Source organism: Corvus kubaryi, unplaced genomic scaffold, assembly GCF_017639235.1.
Source record: "Corvus kubaryi isolate FWS band 111438036 unplaced genomic scaffold, C.kubaryi_AGA036_p1.0 37300, whole genome shotgun sequence".
In the NCBI taxonomy this organism is placed as follows: Eukaryota; Metazoa; Chordata; class Aves; order Passeriformes; family Corvidae; genus Corvus; species Corvus kubaryi.
The window spans coordinates 16,637,653-16,657,715 of record NW_024581093.1 but is presented as its reverse complement, the minus strand read 5'-3'; the positions used below and the strand labels follow the sequence as shown (position 1 = coordinate 16,657,715).

General features: G+C 40.2%; 1 long non-coding RNA gene across 1 annotated transcript; it reads left to right on the top strand.

Annotated features, from left to right (window-relative positions):
- Positions 1-901: 901 nt before the first annotated feature.
- On the top strand, positions 902-18,506 carry LOC121664037. Its single transcript, XR_006015856.1, has 4 exons — positions 902-1,015; positions 3,024-3,026; positions 12,484-12,494; positions 18,496-18,506. It is a non-coding gene; the product is annotated as an uncharacterized LOC121664037 (long non-coding RNA).
- The last annotated feature ends 1,557 nt before the right edge of the window (positions 18,507-20,063 follow it).

Genomic DNA, 20,063 nt, shown 5'->3' with positions numbered 1-20,063 from the left:
CTCCACAGCTGCTTCTCCCACACTCATGCCCACACCCACACCAGGTTTCATCACCAGCTCAGCCCCAGGATTTCCATGGCAGCGTCTCAGATGTCCTGATCCTCAAAATAATTTAATCTTGGTGCAACAACTAAATAACAAAAGCACAGCTTGAGCTGATGCCTCAGTGTTGGTCAGTGCTGGCTGATCCTTAAATGTCTGTTCTGCTGCCACTTCGTCCCTCTGACAGCTGCTTCTGCCTTTCCCTCTCTTCCAGCAGAGCAGAGTATGGCACGATCCACACATGGCAGTGCCCAGACAAATACCTGGGGAGCCTGGCCCCAAACTTCTCAGCATACATCTGTGCTTATCCAGAAAGGAGGACAAGACACACTTGTTTGCACAGAGCAGAATCAAGCACATGATATCAAAAGCTGGTGTCCAGGACACAGTTGGCACAGGTTAGCCAGATTCATCCGAGTTTGAAGTGAATTTTAAATTAGTGTATATGGATGAAAAACTCAAAGTCCAGCCTAAATCCAATGAAACTACATAGGCCTTGTTTTCGATATCTTCCTGCAGCATTTTACAGCCTCACAGAATAACATGAGTTGGATATCCGAATAACCTGGAAGGGTCCCACAGGGATCATTGATCCAGCCCCTGTCCCTGCCCAGACACCCCACCAACCCCACCCTGGGCATCCCTGGCAGCGCTGCCCAAACGCTCCTGGAGCTCTGGCAGCCTCGGGCCGTGCCCATTCCCTGGGGAGCCTGGGCAGTGCCCAGCACCCTCTGGGGGAAGCAGAACCTCTCCCTATCTCCAGCCCGAGCCTGCCCTGGCCCAGCTGCAGCCGCTCCCCGGGTGCTGTCCCTGGCCCGGAGCAAAGATCAGTGCCTGCCCCTCCTCTTCCCCTCACAAGGAAGCTGCAGCCCCTGCTGGGCGCTCCCCTCAGTCTCCCCTTCTCCAGCTGAACAGATCAAGTGCCCTCAGCCATTCCACATTCAGCTTCCCCTCCAGACCCTTCCCCATCCTCGTCTTCCTCTAAGCCAGTCAAAGATGTGGCAGTAGCTGATGGCTTCCTTGCCAGCTTCCTTCTGCAATTTCCATTGTTTAGACACAGACCTAAATTGAGGACTATCCACAACAGCCTGGTGAGATCTGGCAAATTTGTACGCAATTGGTGCTGCAGGAGAGGCAGTGCTGGTAGGGAAGAGAGGGTTAGCAAGCTGCCAGAACCACTGACAGTGAAAGGATCACATCGACAGCACACTTCCCCATCTTCCTCACCAGAGCTCAAACACAAAGCTCAGGGAGCCAACAGAAGCAAAATACTCCCTTAGCAGAGGTCTGGCTCCTTCAAACTTTTAAGAAGCTCCAAGTCAGCTTGCATGGAGTTGCTTCAGAGCCCAGGAGTTCTCAGGTGTGCAGGAGAAATGAATCAGGATTTCAGGAAACAGCTCTGCAGTGGACAGTGGGAAGGGCTGGCAAATGCTTTTACAAAGGCAGTTCATATTGACGCTACAGTTTCTCTCTGACATATTAATCCACACACCAGCAACTGAGAAATGAGACCTCAATTCCAGCTTGGATCATCTGGCCTGGGCTTCCACATGGATAAGAAGTGCTGTGATAGTTCTCTATAGCAGCTTAATTTCAAAATCACTGAAGCCTGAAAGCGTCAAATGAGTTTTCCCTTTCTGAAACAGAAAATAAAACTTCAAGATCCAACTGTTGAAAAGCTTCCCTAAATCTCCAGGGAATGACAGTGCATTTTTATACAGCAACAACAGCCATCATAGCCATAATTCTTAATTAGAATAAAGCCTTAGCCATAGAAGATCCAATATGGTTTACGTACAACGTTTCTTACTGTTAATCTTTAAAAAAGTATATATTTAAAACTTGTTCTCTTTCATACAGAGTACTAAAAGTCCTAAAGCACACAGCACATTGATAGTAAATATTGAATTTGAGGGGTAGAGAACAAAAATTTGAAGTAACTCTCCCCCTGAACATTTCAAAACCAAGTCATAAGCAGAAATTGGAAGGTGCCAATACTATGCAACAGCAAAAAAAGTGACTGGCAAGGTCAGACTGTTTCTTGAAGCAGTATTTAAACACTCATTTTACTGAAACTTGAGAAAGTTGCTAAGACAAGGCACAACAGAATATTAAGAAATTAAAAAGCCTTAAGTAGAAAAAGGCTTTCCTCACAGGGAGCATGAAAACAAAATTGATTCTGCAATTGACCTGAGATATTTGAATTGACAGAATTAAACCTAGTGTGTCCTCAGGAAATTATGTAGTATAATTTTCCAATATTAGTGTGTTGTCCAATTATCCTTCTAAAAATGCATAAATCACCATTTTACCCAAATGCTTTCCAAAAATATTCTTACCAGCAGCACTCCCACGCGGTGCTGGCTCAGGTCAAGGCCCCATTTATTTTAATAAATATTCAACTGTCCTAGTTCCAACTGGTTGTTTAGGAAAGAGGATAATAAAAAAAAAGAGTAAATAGCTGAAAAGTTCTCTCTCAACAATTCACACTGAGGGGGTTTCCTCAGACAGGTGTGGTTTTATTTTCACAGCTCTTGATGGGTTTCTTCTTCACAATTCAGAGTCACCTTGAAATCCAAATAAATTATTAGCTACTGTACATCCTGCAGCAAAGGATTTCAGTGTTTAGCAAGGTAAATGTTAAATTTTAAGATACTTTAAATTAATATATTATAGTACTGATGAGGAATGTTCAGCTCTGTCCCCTCAGTCTGTCTGCATTCAGTCTGTACTTGAAAATAGAATATTAATCCCCTTATTAAAAAAAAATGAAAATTAAGGTTACTCAACTGTGCATGCATTTAAAAATCTGTTACTGCTGTGCAAGCATTTGTAGGTTCAAGAGTAGGCAAAATACAACATTTTTGACTGTAACAAAGTGTAACACTTGAATAAGGTGAAATGAATGATTTTTTGGGCTGATTTATGCCTTGGCCTTTAGTTTTGAGAAATTCCTCTGTTATGCCCTGACTTGCCTGAAGATGGTACTGGCATCACACAGAGCTTCCTGCCAGCTCCAAAGCACCACAGCACAGCTCAGACACCTCCTCTTGTCATCCTCAGTGCAGAGCTGAAACCATCCCAGGCAGCTGTTCTGAATATTTTAATCCTGTTTCTTCTCTAATTTACAGTAATTTAAATATAAAATAATAGGTTCTTCATGGTGCATTATTGTGCAAATAGCATTTAATGAACCTATTTTTCTGCAGCTCTAACTTAGCTCTCCAGAGTGAGCATTGCTACAGGTGGGAAAATAATGGAAGTTTCAGTTCTGTATCCAAACCTTTAAAAATGGAGAGTGGCTTGGTTGACTTTTAACAGAACTTGAGGATGGAAAAGGAGAGAGAAAATGGTGAGGGGAAAAAAATCCCTGCCTTGGGGCAGCCTGCAATGCATCATTTACCACAAGACAAACTATTTAATGCAAAAACACTGCACAGAAACACTGAAATATACTGTTTTGAGGAAGAAAATAAGAAATACTTAAATAGAAAGGGTAATTGTTTCATAACAGTATTTCACTTTGAAACAGATAATGAAACACTAACCACTTGCTTATTTCTGGAGAGATTTACTAATTTTTTTTATAAAGGAACTAAATCCTTCTTATTTAGGAGCAAGAAAACTGAGAGGAGTGATGAAGATCACTGGACATATAAATATTATATGTATGTATGATGAAGGTTATATATCAGTAATGGATGAAAAAACATTACTTAGAGTCAGCTGAAGTCACTGAGCTTAAATGGCTTTGAATTTACATTTTTCAGCTTTCATCTTTTTAGTTTTTATATAAATTTGCTAATTTTAACCTTTATGTCTTTTTATGTAATTGATTGATGTGCCAACAGAATATGAGCTTGTTTCAAGGCAGAAGAAATCCACAAAAAAAAAAAAAAAAAAATTCCTGAATGTCCTAATCTTCCAATAATGAAAATGAAAAGATTTTTGTTTAAGCTAAAAAAAAAAGAAAAATATTTATATGTGCCAGGCAGCATCCTGGAGTCTAATGGGAAATCTCTTTTTAATGCTGCTGGGGACAAATGATACAAGTCTGAGTGACAGACTGTGTTCACCTTGTGCTGAAAACTGAGAGTGTGAGGGAATATTCTAATGCCTACTCAAATAGGTGGACAGACTTGTCTGGATTAAGATGCTTTTTGTGATGTAAAATGCTTCATTTTTGGGTATCAAAGATGATCTTGTTCATACACACGTGATGCTGAATAGAAAAGCCAAACAAACCAACAATCCAACATATCAGGGGATGGGGCAGAAAACAAAAAAATATCCACATTTTATGAGTTTCTACTCTGGTGGCAATGACATTTCACCTTGGAAAGAACAACTCTATTGTAACAGAGAGCAGACTCAACTAATCTAATCCAAAACACCTAGAGAAAAACAAAACAAAACAAAACAAAAAAACCCTAAACATGCATTACTATTTTCACTGACTTCAGGGACTTCACTGGACACTGAATAACCCATTTACATACAATGGCCAAATTTTTCTAATAAAAAGCCAAAAATACACCATAAATTTTCACAAAGATTCATAGATGTATAATAAAGACTTAGGAACTTAAGAAACTTAGGATTTACTTGCAATGTTAGGACAAGGGGGAATGGCTTCCCAGTGCCAGAGGGCAGGGCTGGATGGGATCTTGGGCAGGAATTGTTCCCTGGGAGGGTGGGCAGGCCCTGGCACAGGGTGCCCAGAGCAGCTGGGGCTGCCCCTGGATCCCTGGCAGTGCCCAAGGCCAGGCTGGCCATTGGGGCTTGGAGCAGCCTGGGACAGTGGGAGGTGTCCCTGCCCATGGCAGGGGTGGCACTGGATGGGCTTTAAGGTCCCTTCCAACCCAAACCATTCTGGGATTCCATGACTCCGTGAAGTCTTGAGAGAGTAGTTGTGGAATCTAAATATGGCTTTTCCAAATTAGGTGTAAAGTCAGGAAAAGACATAATTTGTAAGCTTTTAAGGGTTGATTTTTGAGTACCATCACACAATACCTTCCCCTTCTGAGGTGACCCCACAGACTAGAAATAAAACCCATAAAATTAATTGAGCTCCCCATGAAACTTAGAGGAAGGGTCAAAAGTATATTTTTTCTCCCAGTCAGTAATGAGACACACCATCTCAAAAACCAGCCAGAAAACAGACCTTGACCTTTCCCCTAATCCTGCATCAATTTCCATTTCAGCTCTATTTTCATAGATTAAGCAAAAGAACTGGATGACAACTGCATCTGCTGCCAAACTTGTAGCCAACACGTCTGAGATTATCCCTTAGCTACTGAATAATTAACATCCTTCCCTGTATCATACCAAATATCTGAAGGATTTCATGCTTTTGTGATGAAATATTTCTGGATTTTTGTCCATATCCTCTATTTTCCAGTTCTTCAGTGTTGCTGAAGGATGGAAATCTTTTCTATTTGAAGGAAGGAGAATGCCAAAATAGCAACCTCATGGTTTCACTTGCAATTATATAAGTTTTGAGTACCCAAGTGGGATCCTGAATATTAAGGGTTTTTTGAAAAATGTTCTCTTGGACCAATTACTAATTGTTCTGTTGAGCAATTAATGATCTTTTATGTCCTATTAGAAGAATCATTTAACCACCAGAATCTTGCATCTTTCTTTCATTTTATGTGTCCTGAAATCTGTTCTTCAGCAGAGAACACATTATCTCTATCACTTGCCTATTTTCTTCTTATTTGTGAACTTATGTCTTTTGATGATATTTCTCTTTGCTTACATCTCCTTTGAAATTTGAATCCTTGGTCACTGACATTGTTGTGATGTAGCTTCAGCTCAGCTGCACTTCATTTTTTTATGAAAGAGAAGTAACAGAAATAATGGTTCAGTGTGAACCACAAAGGTTATTTGTTGTTCTTTGCAAAACATGCCCAAAAAGTCTTCTCAAAATACTTGTTTGCTTAAAAGACAATTTGAGAGGTTTTGTTATTGCTGCATGCATCTCCCATAATGGGCATTCCATCTTTTCAGACCATGTGTGCTTTAAATGGATCCATTCAGGAAGCATTTTTCTGAGTTATTGATGGCTCTAAATTAACACCGTAATAACTAGAAATGGCCCTGACCTCCTGTGCTTTTGTGATTTGTCTGGAAGGCTCTCCACAGAAGACAGCATGGAGAGGAGAGCTGTGCTCTGGTTACACTACAAGGACACCCTTCCCTTCCCTTCCCTTCCCTTCCCTTCCCTTCCCTTCCCTTCCCAGAAATGGCTGGAGCCAAGCAAAACACTTCACTTATTAGATTTCTTTTGGCACAGGGGCCTTTGGGAGTTACTCCCTCCACAGCTGTTACACAGGACCACCACAGGACTACACCACTAATTCTCTGTCTTATTTAGGATTTCGGTGCCAGAAAGAAATCCTGACTTTGTAGGGGAAAAACACGACACAAGACTCAGGTGAATGGATGCAACAGGATGCTGTACACTCAGTATATGCAATTACATTGCAGAGTCAGGGCACTCCTGGAGGCTGAGAGCCCGAACAGTGAGATTCTGAGTCCTGCTGTCAAAGAACTGCTGGAGAAGAACACAGATAATTGACATAATTCTTCCTTTCTGGCCACATTTAAGCTGTGTGATACTCTTATTAAGCTCAGACTTTTACCTATTCCTTATTTATTCCCTCAAAGAAAGTAACAAATGCCTTCTTCAGTAAAGCATGGGAGTCCATGGATTCTGAGCCAGATCCAACAGACTTTTGCAAAACACTTAAGGCTGGAAAAGCCCTCCAAGGCCATCGAGTCCAAGCTGTGCCCCATCCCCACCTTGTCCCCAGCCCAGAGCTCTGAGTGCCACCTCCAGCCCTTCCTTGGACACCTCCAGGGATGGCCACTCCAAACCTCCCTGGGCAGCCCCTGCCAAGGCCTGAGCACCCTTTCCATGAAAAAATGAAGTATGAAGGCTCTCACAACAAAGAATGTACATTCTCCCAGCTCTCAAATGTCTCTAACAGTTAAATCTATCAGCTTTGTCTTGGCTGCTTTCAATCCTATTCCCTAACATTCATTTATATTCCCTGCAATTTCATAGGCGCTCAGACAATAATTCCCAGTTTTTAACTCCATCCTGGGCATCATGGGATTAAAAGCTTTTGTGTGTAGCACATACATTTCTTGCTGCGCTGTAAGTCCAGCACAATTTACACCTGCTTGTACAGTTGACTGAGCTAAGAAATCTACTCCCTGTTCTCTTACCTGGAAACCAAAGCCAACCACCCAGACATGCAAGATGAATCTAAAGAAAAGTTTTGGAGTTCTGCTTTCATATGTCCCTAGAAATCCATCCTAAAAATTATTTTGCTCACTGGAAGCCTGACTGTAAACTTTTTATGGCTGTAATTCCTGACTTCAGCCAAGTCAACAGCAGCAATTCTCAGTGATTTTTATTTTAATCAATGTGTGTAAATTGTAATGGCCAGTTAATAGGCAGCCAGGTTTGTATTTCAATATTCTTATTGATATACTGAAAGTATCCAAGACTACAGGATTCCCCTACATGTTTTTCTTAAGGCAATGTAGTTTATTTACATGCTTTAAGCAATGCAGCTGCATCCAGGAATGCATTCTAAAAATTCTGCAATTAACAAAAAATTGTTTAAAAGAAAGCTATAGCCCACATTTCTTTTACCTTATTACTAAAAATAACAGTAATGTTTGCACTTACAGCAGTGCAGCATTTTTGTAGCCTTAATTTTTAAGCTCATCCAGCTCTCACTCTTTACCTTTGTATGTGCTGCATATTAATATTATTATTCTTGGCTCCGTTTATAGCTTCATGAAAACTGTACAACCTACTTCCGTATTCTTTAGTCCTTAACAAGCAAGACTGGGAATTGAGGAGTAATCAGTAATGGTTATCTGCCTTTCCTATTTAAAAACAATAATGATGTTCACTCATCCTGAACAAGGCCTTTAATTAATCATTGTAGTAATGCAGACTGAAGTCCCAGTGTTACTATCACTGACACATAACAGTAATATTAAGTCCTGCTTAAATGCTTTTATTCTGTAAATGAAATCTTTACATCAAGTCCCAATAATTTAGTAAAATTAAAATATAGCCTCATTGTTCTAGTTCTTACAGAATTTTCAAGCAGGTGTATTATTTTCAGGCAGGTATTGTTTGTATCCCATGAGAGCTGACAGCTACACTATTTAAAGGATATATTTTCAGGCAGTGCATAAATATATTCATATATATATATTCTCAGTATATTTTCCTTATATATATATTTAATTCTTATCTTTAGAGAAAAGTTTCTCCTTCTATAAGGTTTTCACTCAATTTTGCAACATAAATCTAAATTCCACAAAGTGTAGCTTAACATCCAGGTTTGTTTTTTGGTTTAAGACTTCCCTTATTTAATGGGTATGGGAAGAACCCAACTTTGTGCATTACCTCACACACTGGTACCCTGATTGACTGAAATGCAATCTTCACCTTCTATTTAGATGTGTTCCTCTTCTACTACTAGTTAATAGCCTAATTAGATTAAAAGTACCCAGTGCATCTTTTTCCACGTGAATAATTCAAATGAAATGACTAATTAAATTCTTCAGGGAAGCACACAGCTATTTATGCTGCTGCCTTGGAGTGCCCATCACAGTGGCCACGCACACATCTCCTTGTTCTGTCACATCTCAGAACATCCCCCCAGGTTGGGAACGCTGCACAAGGAAGTGCTATGCATCTGGATTCTCTGGAGAGCAGGAATCAGTTGTGCAGGGACTTAACAAACTCCATTTCCTAAGGAAGAAAGAAAACAAAACCAAAAGGAAAGGCATTTCTGCAGCAGCCTGAAATGTAAAGGGCCACATTTCATATACGCTGTGCCCTATACAGTGTCAGACACTGAAGGCAATGAATTACACTGAGTTATTGGGTTGTTTAACACCTCTTTAGCTGGACTCCACATATATTTATTTTTACAGGATTTGATACTTTTTTTTTTCCCTCAAGCCTTGCCACAGGTACTCAAGGAAACTTTGGTGAGTATCAGCTTTGCTTTCCATCCTAGATTTTCCACAGTTCTCATGTAACATTCTGGTCCTGCCAACAGAGAAGTGAGTCAGCAAGGCACAGAGATGACAGTGTTAAAATGAAAATTAAAAATAAAAGAGAAAGAAAATAAAAAGGAAGGAAGAAAAAATAAAGGAAAGGTTCTTAGGTTTCCATTGAGTGACATGACATTCCAAAGCCAAGGACTGTGTTTTGCATTCCAGGCAGTTGTGGACAAATCTCTTGACCTCTGAGCTTTCAGTACCAAATTAGCAATTGTGGATGCTGAGTTTTGCCTACCCAGATCATCAGGTCACAAATACAGGTATCAATCGTTGCCTGTGAGGCACCTTGGTAATATAGAAATCAAAGCACTAAGTATTTGTCTAGCTGGGTAGAAACCTGGTATCAAGCTCTCAGCATGAAAATTGAATCTGACTTTTAATGAGGAGATTTGGATAGGTGGTCCGGTTTTGAACTTAAAAACACTGAGAAACACTTTCCAAGTATACTTTTGTCCTTTTAATTAGAGCCTTTTCTCATTTTTCCAATCCATTTCAACAACCCTCTAATATTTTTTCAGCCTTGCCTTTTGAGGGGCAGGCACAAAGTGAGGCAGATATACTGAACAAGGGGATATCAAAGCCTGAATTTCCCCTGTCGCTTTAACCACATGAAAGCTCTCCAAATGTATTCCCTTGCTCCTCTTAGTGGTTTGTATAATGAGATCAGTGGAAATGAACACTAACATCTCCCTGTTCCATTTGCAGCTGCTGGGAGATGAAGGATAGCTGTGCTATGGTAATGATTCTATTTGAAAAGGGAATATTTGCTACTGCATTCTTTCTTACAGGGCTTTTTTTTTTTTTTTTTTTTTTTTTTTTTTTTTAGTTTAATGTTCTGACTCTGTTCTCAATTTTGGGGAGGAAAGGGAGGAAATAGAAGAAAATAGAAGAGCGCTAGAGAAAGGGATGATCCCTGCCTCAAAAATTTAAAATCTGATGAGAAAGAAAGAGGACAGAACTAACTGGTGGTCTCAGAAGACAGAGAAAAATTTATGATAGGGTGATAGGGTAAGGAGGAAGGAAAGCCTGTGGTTGCTTATCAAAGCAACTTTATCTGGAGCTCTGATGTCCAAAATAACTTGTCCCAGTCTTCAGAACTCGAACCAGTAAAGTTCTGCAAGAATCAGAGAATCCCAGAATGGGTTGGGTTGGAAGGGACCTTAAAGCCCATCCAGTGCCACCCCTGCCATGGGCAGGGACACCTTCCACTGTCCCAGGCTGCTCCAAGCCCCAATGGCCAGCCTGGCCTTGGACACTGCCAGGGATCCAGGGGCAAGTCCTGTCCTTGTCTCAAATATTCCTGACATGCTCAATGCCCTCCCTACAACACCCTGTATAAAGCAGCTCTTCACATGATCATCTTCCATACATATCAAGTGATTGAACAGTTTCAGATACGTTCCACAGATAAAGCCATGACAGCAATAAAAGTGTCCGAAAAGGCTCCCAAAGCTGACATTAAATTGGATTTATTTGCTGTATTTTGCACACATCCTGCTGTGACGCCACTCCAGGCTACAGAAGCTGCTGCTTATTCACAAGTATGGAATGCTTATGCAAGAATGCACCAGTGCTCCCAGACAAGATGCAAACAGTTTTCCTCAGAAGGAGTGTTTTATGGTATGCGGATTTTTATGAAAAAGACAAAATACACAGACTTTCCCTTTGATAAGTTCCAGCTTACGCAATACAATTATTTTTATTTTTATTTTTATACAGATTTTCTTCTCCAGACAGAGTAGACAGGGGGTGTGTCCCTTTAACATATTATTTTCTCTAATAATACCAAATTTTGAGAGGCTTACTCCCACTCCTGGGCAGTGCAGTTGTTAGTCCCTCTTCAGGGATCACTATGGCTTAATCTTAGTTCTGAAGGAGAGTATCATTAGAGGTCTTTGAATAATTTATTTTGTGATTCAGGTACTGAACCAGGCAATAAAACTAAGAAAAACTATGCAGATCAAATTAAAGCTAAAACTTTCCACTTTTTCCTCATCAATTCTAGAACTTCAGGAGTTTAATTGATTTTGATTTGCAACAAGAAATGGCCCCATTTTGTTTCAGGGATCTCTTTGAAAAGCAAAGGAAAATAGAGAGGTAAAATTTTTGAACTGTGGGTAGATGAAATATTGGTTGCATTTTATTGTTGGCTCAAAAGTTAGTCTAAGGCAGAGTAAGAGAAGAGATTGAATCTGAATCATCATCTTTAGGGAATTGTCAGCCTTGTTGATTTTGTCTCTGCTTTACTAATTAATTATTTTATCTCTGAACAAAATCTTGCTGAAGTCTGCATGTAGCTGGCACAGACCGAATTCAGAGAAAAAATCCAGAATGAAACTACAAATGGTCTTGGAGGAAAGCTGTAAAGAAGATTTATGCTGACCAGGCAAATGCATGAGCACGTAGCAGTTACTAACAGCTGAGCTTTGCCATCCAAATACGTAAAAATGTCAAATAATCAAGAGATCTGTCTCGTTTATGAGCCTCAGTGAGTTAACTGTTAGAACTGGACTGTTATCAGCTCACAACCTACTGAGAGTGATGCTGGAATATCACCTTGTAGCATTCCATGACCATCTTTTCCTCAGAAATCTCTCAGCAGCATTTCGCTCTACTAAATCAGAGAAATCAGACATTTAGGAACATTGTTAACTCTTGTTCTCTAATTACAGCATGAGCTAAGTGACATATGGGTGCTTAACACATGAGAACAGCTTGTGGGCAAAGAGCCTGGAATGGGGTCTTTGAGGAAATGTATGTTTTTTGGGGGTGCTTGTGTTAACTAAACTAGGAAAAAGAAAACATGCATTAGGAAATACATACACCTCTCACCTTCCATGGAATCATAGGATTGTTTGGGTTGGGAGGCACCTTAAGGATCATCCAGTGCCACCCCTGCCATGGGCAGGGACACCTTCCACTGTCCCAGGCTGCTCCAAGCCCCAATGGCCAACCTGGCCTTGGACACTGCCAGGGATCCAGGGGCAGCCCCAGCTGCTCTGGGCACCCTGTGCCAGGGCCTGCCCACCCTCCCAGGGAACAATTCCTGCCCAATATCCCATCCAGCCCTGCCCTCTGGCACTGGGCAGCCATTCCCTGTGTCCTGTCCCTGCAGCCCTTGGCAATTGTCTCTCTCCAGCTTTCCTGCAGCTCCTTCAGGCCCTGCAAGGCCACACTGAGCTCACCCCAAAGCTTCTCCTCTGCAGGCTGAACAATGCCAGCTCTGGCAGCCTTTCCTCCCAGCAGAGCTGCTCCATCCCTCTGCTCATGCTGCTGCCTCCTCTGGGCTCTGTGCAGCAGCTCCAGGTCCTTCCTGTGCTGGCCCCAGGGCTGGAGGCAGCATTTTGGTCACATAAAACTCCCAGATTTAGGCAAGGGGATGATGTGAGTTGTTTCTAGTGTTTGTTGATTAGATGTTGGTACCTGTGAATGTGCCAGCACTTGTTAGTTCATTTTAATATAGAATAGAAAAAACCCTTTTCCCTTTTTTTAATGTAAATGTTTGATGCAGTATGTCATTTCACACAGTCACAATAAAAAAATGAATCAAACACAAAAATAGTTGCTTTGTTTGCCAGTCAGAGAACAATGCCAGTTGTCAGCATTTGAAATAATATAGAGCCATTTGACATGTGTACAAAAAGGACTGTGCATTCTTGTCTTGCCTTATATTGCATCTGCAAATAGAATTACTTAATAGGATTACTATTGAATTATATTGTACATTTCTATTCCAGTTACAGCCTTTATGCATTGCCTCTCTTTGTACTTTACATGTGTAACTATATTATTAAAACGAAAAATAAAACATTGAAGTGCAGGCTGCAGGCTTCATTAAAAAAAAATATTTATATGGTATATCTCAAAAATACTTTGAAACTTGAACAATTATGGTAAAACAAAACTCCACATGTTAAAATTTGTTTTTCATTATTTCCGAGTCCAAGTCTCACAGATTGGTTTGACTTGGAAGGCACTTTAAAGGTCATCTCACTCCACCCCCTGCCATGGGCAGGGACACCTTCCACTGTCCCAGGCTGCTCCAAGCCCCAGTGTCCAACCTGGCCTTGGACACTGCCAGGGATGGGGCAGCCACAGCTTATATCAACACTAAACCTGTTATTTATGTTATGTAGTTAAAAAGAATGGATCAATCAAATTCATCATTTGAAAGATCATTATTTCTATTGGTCTGACCCAAAGGAAATCAGAGCAAAAAATGGGATGTTGCTCATGGAGAGGAGTTAAAACTGAAATTACTCGACAGTGAATGGGCAGAGTGTGGGGGATGTTCCCCTCAGGATGTCTGATCGTGGTTGTGTTTTTAAGCTGAAAGCTGGTAATAGCTACCGTTTGAATTTTTGGCAAATAATTTGTTGCAGCTGTAGTTGTTCACATGCACCATTAACTGCCAGGGCATATATGGAAAAAATTCCTGTCTTTTGCAGGGTATTTCACAGCTCTTCTGCTATAAGACTTAGTACCCTAAGCTATGAAAAATTTCCCAATTCCAAAGTATTTCCAACTCTCCAAGAAAACAAAAGTCCAACTGTACCTATTGGAATTCTTCACAGTGGTTAGAAGCAACCATCACTTCTGTTTACGGTATAGGATTATAAATTATATTGAAATATCATTCAGTTAGAGTCATTCTCCAACACTGCAAGGAGATGGATGGTCTCCAGGGTAAGGTTGTCATAAAAAGGAAAATCAAACCAGCTGAATAATACAATAAGTCTGTGTATCAAGCCAGCTCAACCAAGCAGTGATAAGAACTGTGGCAGGCTTTGAGGAGCTGGCTGACAGATTTCATTTGTCTGAGTTCAGATCCTGCCCCAGTGTCATATGTCATATCCTCCCACCATCCCTTTGGTGTTCTACCAGCACCCCTCCAGGTGCTGTCAGGGGATTAGAAGGAGTCTGCCAGTTAAAATGCTTGAATGGATAAGTCAAGAGTACAAGTAAAGAGCCCATTTCATTTTTTTGGGGGGGTTGGGGGGGTTTATACGCCACAGAATTGACACATCTTTTGCATTTGGCTCTGGGATTACACATCTGTTAAACTTTAGGACACAAATGTGTAGTGCAGTGTTGAAATGGGACATAAATAGTATGTCATATTTTACTTGACATAAACAGTAACGAGAAGGGAAAATGAAGATGATTAAGCCCTTTGACAATATCAAGAGTTAACTTTAAATATGTGACAACTGATGCAACATCTGGAGCCTCCTTTTCTCCAGGCTGAGCCCCTTTCCCAGCTCCCTCAGCCTCTCCTGGGGCTCCAGCCCCTTCCCAGCTCCATTCCCTGCCCTGGACATGCTCCAGCCCCTCAGGGTCTCTCTTGAAGTGAGAGGCCCAGAACTGGATACAGGACTTGGTGACTATTAAGAGTTATATTTTACAGACCTGTCTAATGCACATTCCTGAGTTAGTTCTGAATGAGTTTTGAGAAATAATTGAGATTACTAAAGCAGGTATCCAGCGACACCTTGGTGCATAAATATCCAGCTGAGGATTCACCCACCCTGCATCTGCTGTGGCTACTCTGGATGTCCTGCTTACACTGGTGCTCCAAATCAGCACCGGGTACCTGTGCTCAGGCAGCTGCACCACACTGTGCACAAACACAGCTCAAGAGCAGCTGTGCTCAGTTTTGGGAAGCAGCTCTGATGTGAAACACTTCAAACAACCCAATATATATATTTCCCCCTGCTCAGCAGGAGCAAGGGCTGGAGCACCATGAGCAGCAGTTGTCAACACAAGCACACAGACACAGTCCCAAATTCCACTACTCTCCATTCTGTGCTCTTCCAGGGATGAGAACATGAACAAGTCCTCCTGTCAGGGACCTCAAGGCTTCAGGTTTTGAAGCTTCCAGCTCCAGCAGACACAAATTCCCATCTCATTTTGCACAAGTCTCTCCCTTATATTTGCTTATACAAAACCCTTGTAAAACAATAAAACCCCAATTAAATAAAAAAGTAATCAAAATAGGACATTTTGTGAGTAAAATTCAGCATCACACCTTTGATGTGAAATCTGTTATAATTTGAAAACCTAATCTAAAGCTTGCAACTGTTTCAGAAAGCATTCTCTGTGAGCACTGGATAGGTATAAGTTTTAATTGCAAAATCTTTGCTTGCAGGAGAAATCTTCGGACATTATCAACACCCTGAACAGAAATGGGAAAGGACAAACTACAGTTTAAAATTTAATGGCACTTTTATTTCAGATCAAAATTGAAGGTTTTGCATAGCATTTGTATTCTAGTCCAACAGGTTTCTAAAATCAAGGGAATAAAATTCAAGTCCAACATTATTCATAAAAAAATATTTACATATATATCTCTCAGCAAATATTACTTTATATCTATTTAAGTGACAGGAATATTCATGCCCATAGCAGTGCTAAGCTTTTTGATCATAGACAGATCTCCTGAAGGAAGTGGACAAAGGGCAAATAACCAAAAATTCCTGAGCTGCCAAGTGCACCTGAGCTGAAGATCGCAACATAGACACAGCACACAAATCGCAGAAGAAAAAATAATTCTAAAATTCCAGTTCATATCTAGTCAAGACATAGGCTTCTACATTTTCATTTTTTATTAATTTTAAAATCTTTACCTTTTCATCTGTGAGCAAAAATAAAAGTGTATGTGAATGAAAATGTCTGGAGGGAAATAAAGCAGTAGCTGAAGCTGCCTTTAATCAGCAGCACTCAGCAATAAAATAGCTGCCAAAAAGCTGTTTCAGTGCACTGGAGTTACCAGTCCAGCCTGATGCCAGAGTGCCTCTGGCAATGTTGTTTTGACACACTGGTAATGGCTGCAACTTGTTAGCAAGGGTTGTATTAAATCATCTTGTCACTAATTCCAGCTTTTATCAAGTTAACTTAAACAAATCCACCACTTAAAATAGAAAATAATTTTTTTTCCATAGAGTAAGTCTGGCTACAACATCTTTGAAATCTCATTTTCCTGTCTATATCTAGCACCAGACTTGTGTGTGGAAGACAGAAGAAAGGATAAGCACCTCTTTTTTTTAATTTAAAAAAATATAAAATGGTATAATGAAATTGTTTTTCACTCCCAAGCTTTAAAAGCACTGCCTTTTAAATAATGTTGATCTTAGCTAAAATGAGAAAGAAAAGCACCTGGTGGGTGGTGCAAGATTTCACATCAAAAAGAAGCTCTCTAGAAGAAACAATATTTTTAAAGAGTTTACACTTGGTACTGTCAGTCATGTTATGAAATTTGGCAACTTTGATACTTTAGGGTTGCAAAATAAAATAAAATAAAGCAATTAAGTGTCATAGTGGAGTCAAAGGATGCATATGAAGGATGACACAAAGCCCACATGGCAGCAGTAGATGGATTGATGGCATGGCACAGCTGTCAGGGTGACTCCAACCCTGGAAAAACTGGAATTGCCAGAGAGGATGGGCCCTGACTTCCTAAGAGAGCACAAACTGCAGCAAGGACTCCTGAATGAACCCACACCCACATGTCCTAAAGTTTGTGAACTCTGGGAGAGCAGCAAACCACAACACTTGCTTTTACCTAAGCCCTTATATTACACAAAGGTGCAACAAAAATGCCTCAAAGTGCTTCAGCAGTTTCTAATTACAGTATGTGAAAAGTATGCTGACATAAGCCTCTGCCTTCTCTTCTCTAAAATAAACACAATTTCAGTAATCATAGTAGATTAAATCCTGTGTCTAAAATGTTTTTTTCACTCCTAAATCTAAATTTAACCTGCTAACAAATAACCTGATAAGAAACTAAAACTGACCACTTTTTTTTCAACCATTGTTGACTTTCTTAAACTAAATTATGCTATTTTTTACCAGTTGGGCAGAAATTGATTGTGGTTCATCTCTCAGGGATATCAGTCTCTTGGGCAGAGCAACCCCAAACTGGGATGAACGGATGCACAGCCATATCCCAGGAAACTTTATGGATACAGAGAGCTGCTGTGTCTCCTGGCTCTGAACTCAAGGTATTTGGGTCAAGCTTGAGCTTCTTAAACTTTCAGAAAACTGGGAAAGTTAACACAGCTCTCAGAGGAATGAGCCTTCCTGTGTTCTTCTGGGTGAATAAACACTACAATTGTTTTGAATGAGCTGTTTTGAGTCACTTGAATTAGCAGGAGCTCCCAAAGGAAATTTTCATACTCGTGACAAATTCAGTTGGGACTGCTGTGTAAGCACAGTTTTAAAAGAGAAGATTGTGACTGGAGGATTTAGCCTGAGAATGATTAATCCCAGCATTATACACCTGTGACTAGGAAGGGAGGCAGCAAACGTTCCTATACTGAAGTGTTTGAAAAAAACCTGCAAAATGCTTCTCCGGTAATCATGTTTCCCATCCATGAAGAGGATTTGCTGAAGCTTTACAACTCAAAATGGGGTTTTACACTGTCCTAACTAACCTGCTTTGCCAGCCAGACCCCTCTAATCAGAACCTTAATTCTGGAGAAAACTCATCTTCATTGGTCACATGTGAAGGCAACCAAATACCCAATTAAACCTGTTGGTATTTGAATTCTTCCTCTTCTCTTCCAAAAATTAAGAAGTATCTCCATGGATGAACACAAGGGCACTGCAAAATGCCCAGGATGCCCAGAGCAGCTGGGGCTGCCCCTGGATCCCTGGCAGTATCCAAGGCCAGGCTGGACATTGGGGCTTGGAGCAGCCTGGGACAGTGGAAGGTGTCCCTGCCCATGGCAGGGGGTGGAACAGGATGGGCTTTAAGGTCTCTTCCAACCCAAACCATTCTGTGATTCTATGATGAGCCTATGAAAATACTCTGCCCCCACAACTGAGCTCCATAATTGATTTCCTTTCAAGAACTAACTAAAATATCACCATGGGTTTTCTTCTTCAAAATCCATCAGCTACCACATGACAGCGTAGATGGGCAAAATTCACGCCTCAGCTGGATGAGTTCACGATAGTTCTGCAAGACTGACTTACAGGTTATCTTGATCACTGGAGAGTCAGTCAAATTCTTAAAGTTTCACATCTCAGTAAAGTTACTAAATCCTTTGGATTTCTAGTAAATTCACAATCCCACATTTTGACCTTCTTTCTCTGCAATTTACAGCAAAGGCCATATTGCTCACCTTAAAAACTCCCCTTGCAAAGAGAAGCAAAAGCATGAAAAGTATGAGTGGGTGGGTTCCCTCCACATTTAGTAGGGACACAAAGCCATTTCTCATACTTCATTTAGCTCCATCTCCAGCTGGTTCCTTATAATTCCACATTTCTTAATCCCATCATTGCTCACTTCCTGCAGATACCAGCACAGAACTTCATCTGAGCAAGGTGGGGAAAATAAAGGGAAAGATGATTTCAAAATCATGAGCTGAAAAGGGTTGGTTTAATGAGGAACTTATTCAAGAATTCCACATATGCAACCTACTCCATGTCTAGCTGTACTTCATTTATCTAAATTACCTTTGCTTAAGGATGAAAATGGGATTCTTCAGGAGCCTCAGCACTACAAGATGTAAAAGACAGAACAAGTCTAAGTGTTGACTCACATACATTACAAATTCAGCTCCTTAAATCTGTATCTGTATACAGGACATTATTTTATTTATATAATTATAAACAACACACAAGGAGAGAAACCTAGATTGCAGTCAAAAGGGGTTTTTCACGGGTTAAAGAACAGTCTATTATATATTCTTTTTCCCTATAAATAAAGTCAAGCCCAGAATTTTCCCAAACACAATGACATATTTAACTGGATAGCCAAAATAGTCTCACAGAAAGCCATTGGGATACTCTGTGTGTCCCCTTGGACTATGCAGAAAATCCATTTTCCAGTTTTATAAAAGAAATGGACACTGCACATACTACTAACACATTTTGGAATACGGTTTTACAAAATCTCATATTAGTATTCATGTGACACTAAAAAGTCACCAATCTGCCCTGGATAAGAGATGTCTAGAATATGATCCTTCTTCTTTTTAATAAACAAAATCTTTTTATTCATGGAAAAAGATGAAAAGATGGAATGTTTCACTTGCATTGTGAAATTTGAAGGAATGACAAGTCCCTTAATACCAGCCTATGAAATATCAGATTGCGTCTAGAAAGGTTTAAAGAGTTTATTAATCTTCAACAAAGAACAGAGAAAAACTCAGAAGGACTCAGTGTGTTTTGGAACAAAAAAAAATATTACTTATGAAACTTATAGTCATTAAAAAAGGAAATGGGATTTTTCCCATGAACTTCCGTTGGCATTGGAGCAGTCCTCAGTTCCTTTAATCACAACAAATAAAAGTTGAAGTACATTAAGAGAAGTAATACCATAATATCTCATGTTAAATTCAACTTTTTTACTTGCTAAGCACTATTTATTCTATCTCGTTAACTTTGAGAAGTTTGGAACTAGAAATGTCTCTTCTCCTGGCCTTTTCCTTTGTATGAATATATTGAAAAAATTTTGAAAACAGTCCAGAGAGTTTTTATTAACAAAGGGATGTCAAAGGTATGTCAGGAAAATCTCCAAGGAAAGTTTAGTAAATGTTTCTCCATTTTTAATAATAAATATTGATTATTTAACAGCAAGGCTTCCAGATGCTGAAATGGCAAAAGCACTGCTGGCAGCAAATCAACACAGTTGGAACTGTCTACACTGAGTATTAGAAAATAAAGTTAAGTGCAGTAATCTCGGGAATTATTTTACTTCTCTAAGTAAAATACCTCAGCCGACACTATTTTACTTCTAATTATTTCATGGTCACCAAATTCACTTTGTGCTGATGCTGTGCTTCAGCCAACGATTGTTTCTGAATGAACCTGAAGTTAGAAAAAAAAAAATTAAAAAGTCATAGAGGATGCAGCCAGGTGAAGCCTGGGCTCTTCCCAGGAAACAATGGACAGGACAAAAGGAAACGGCC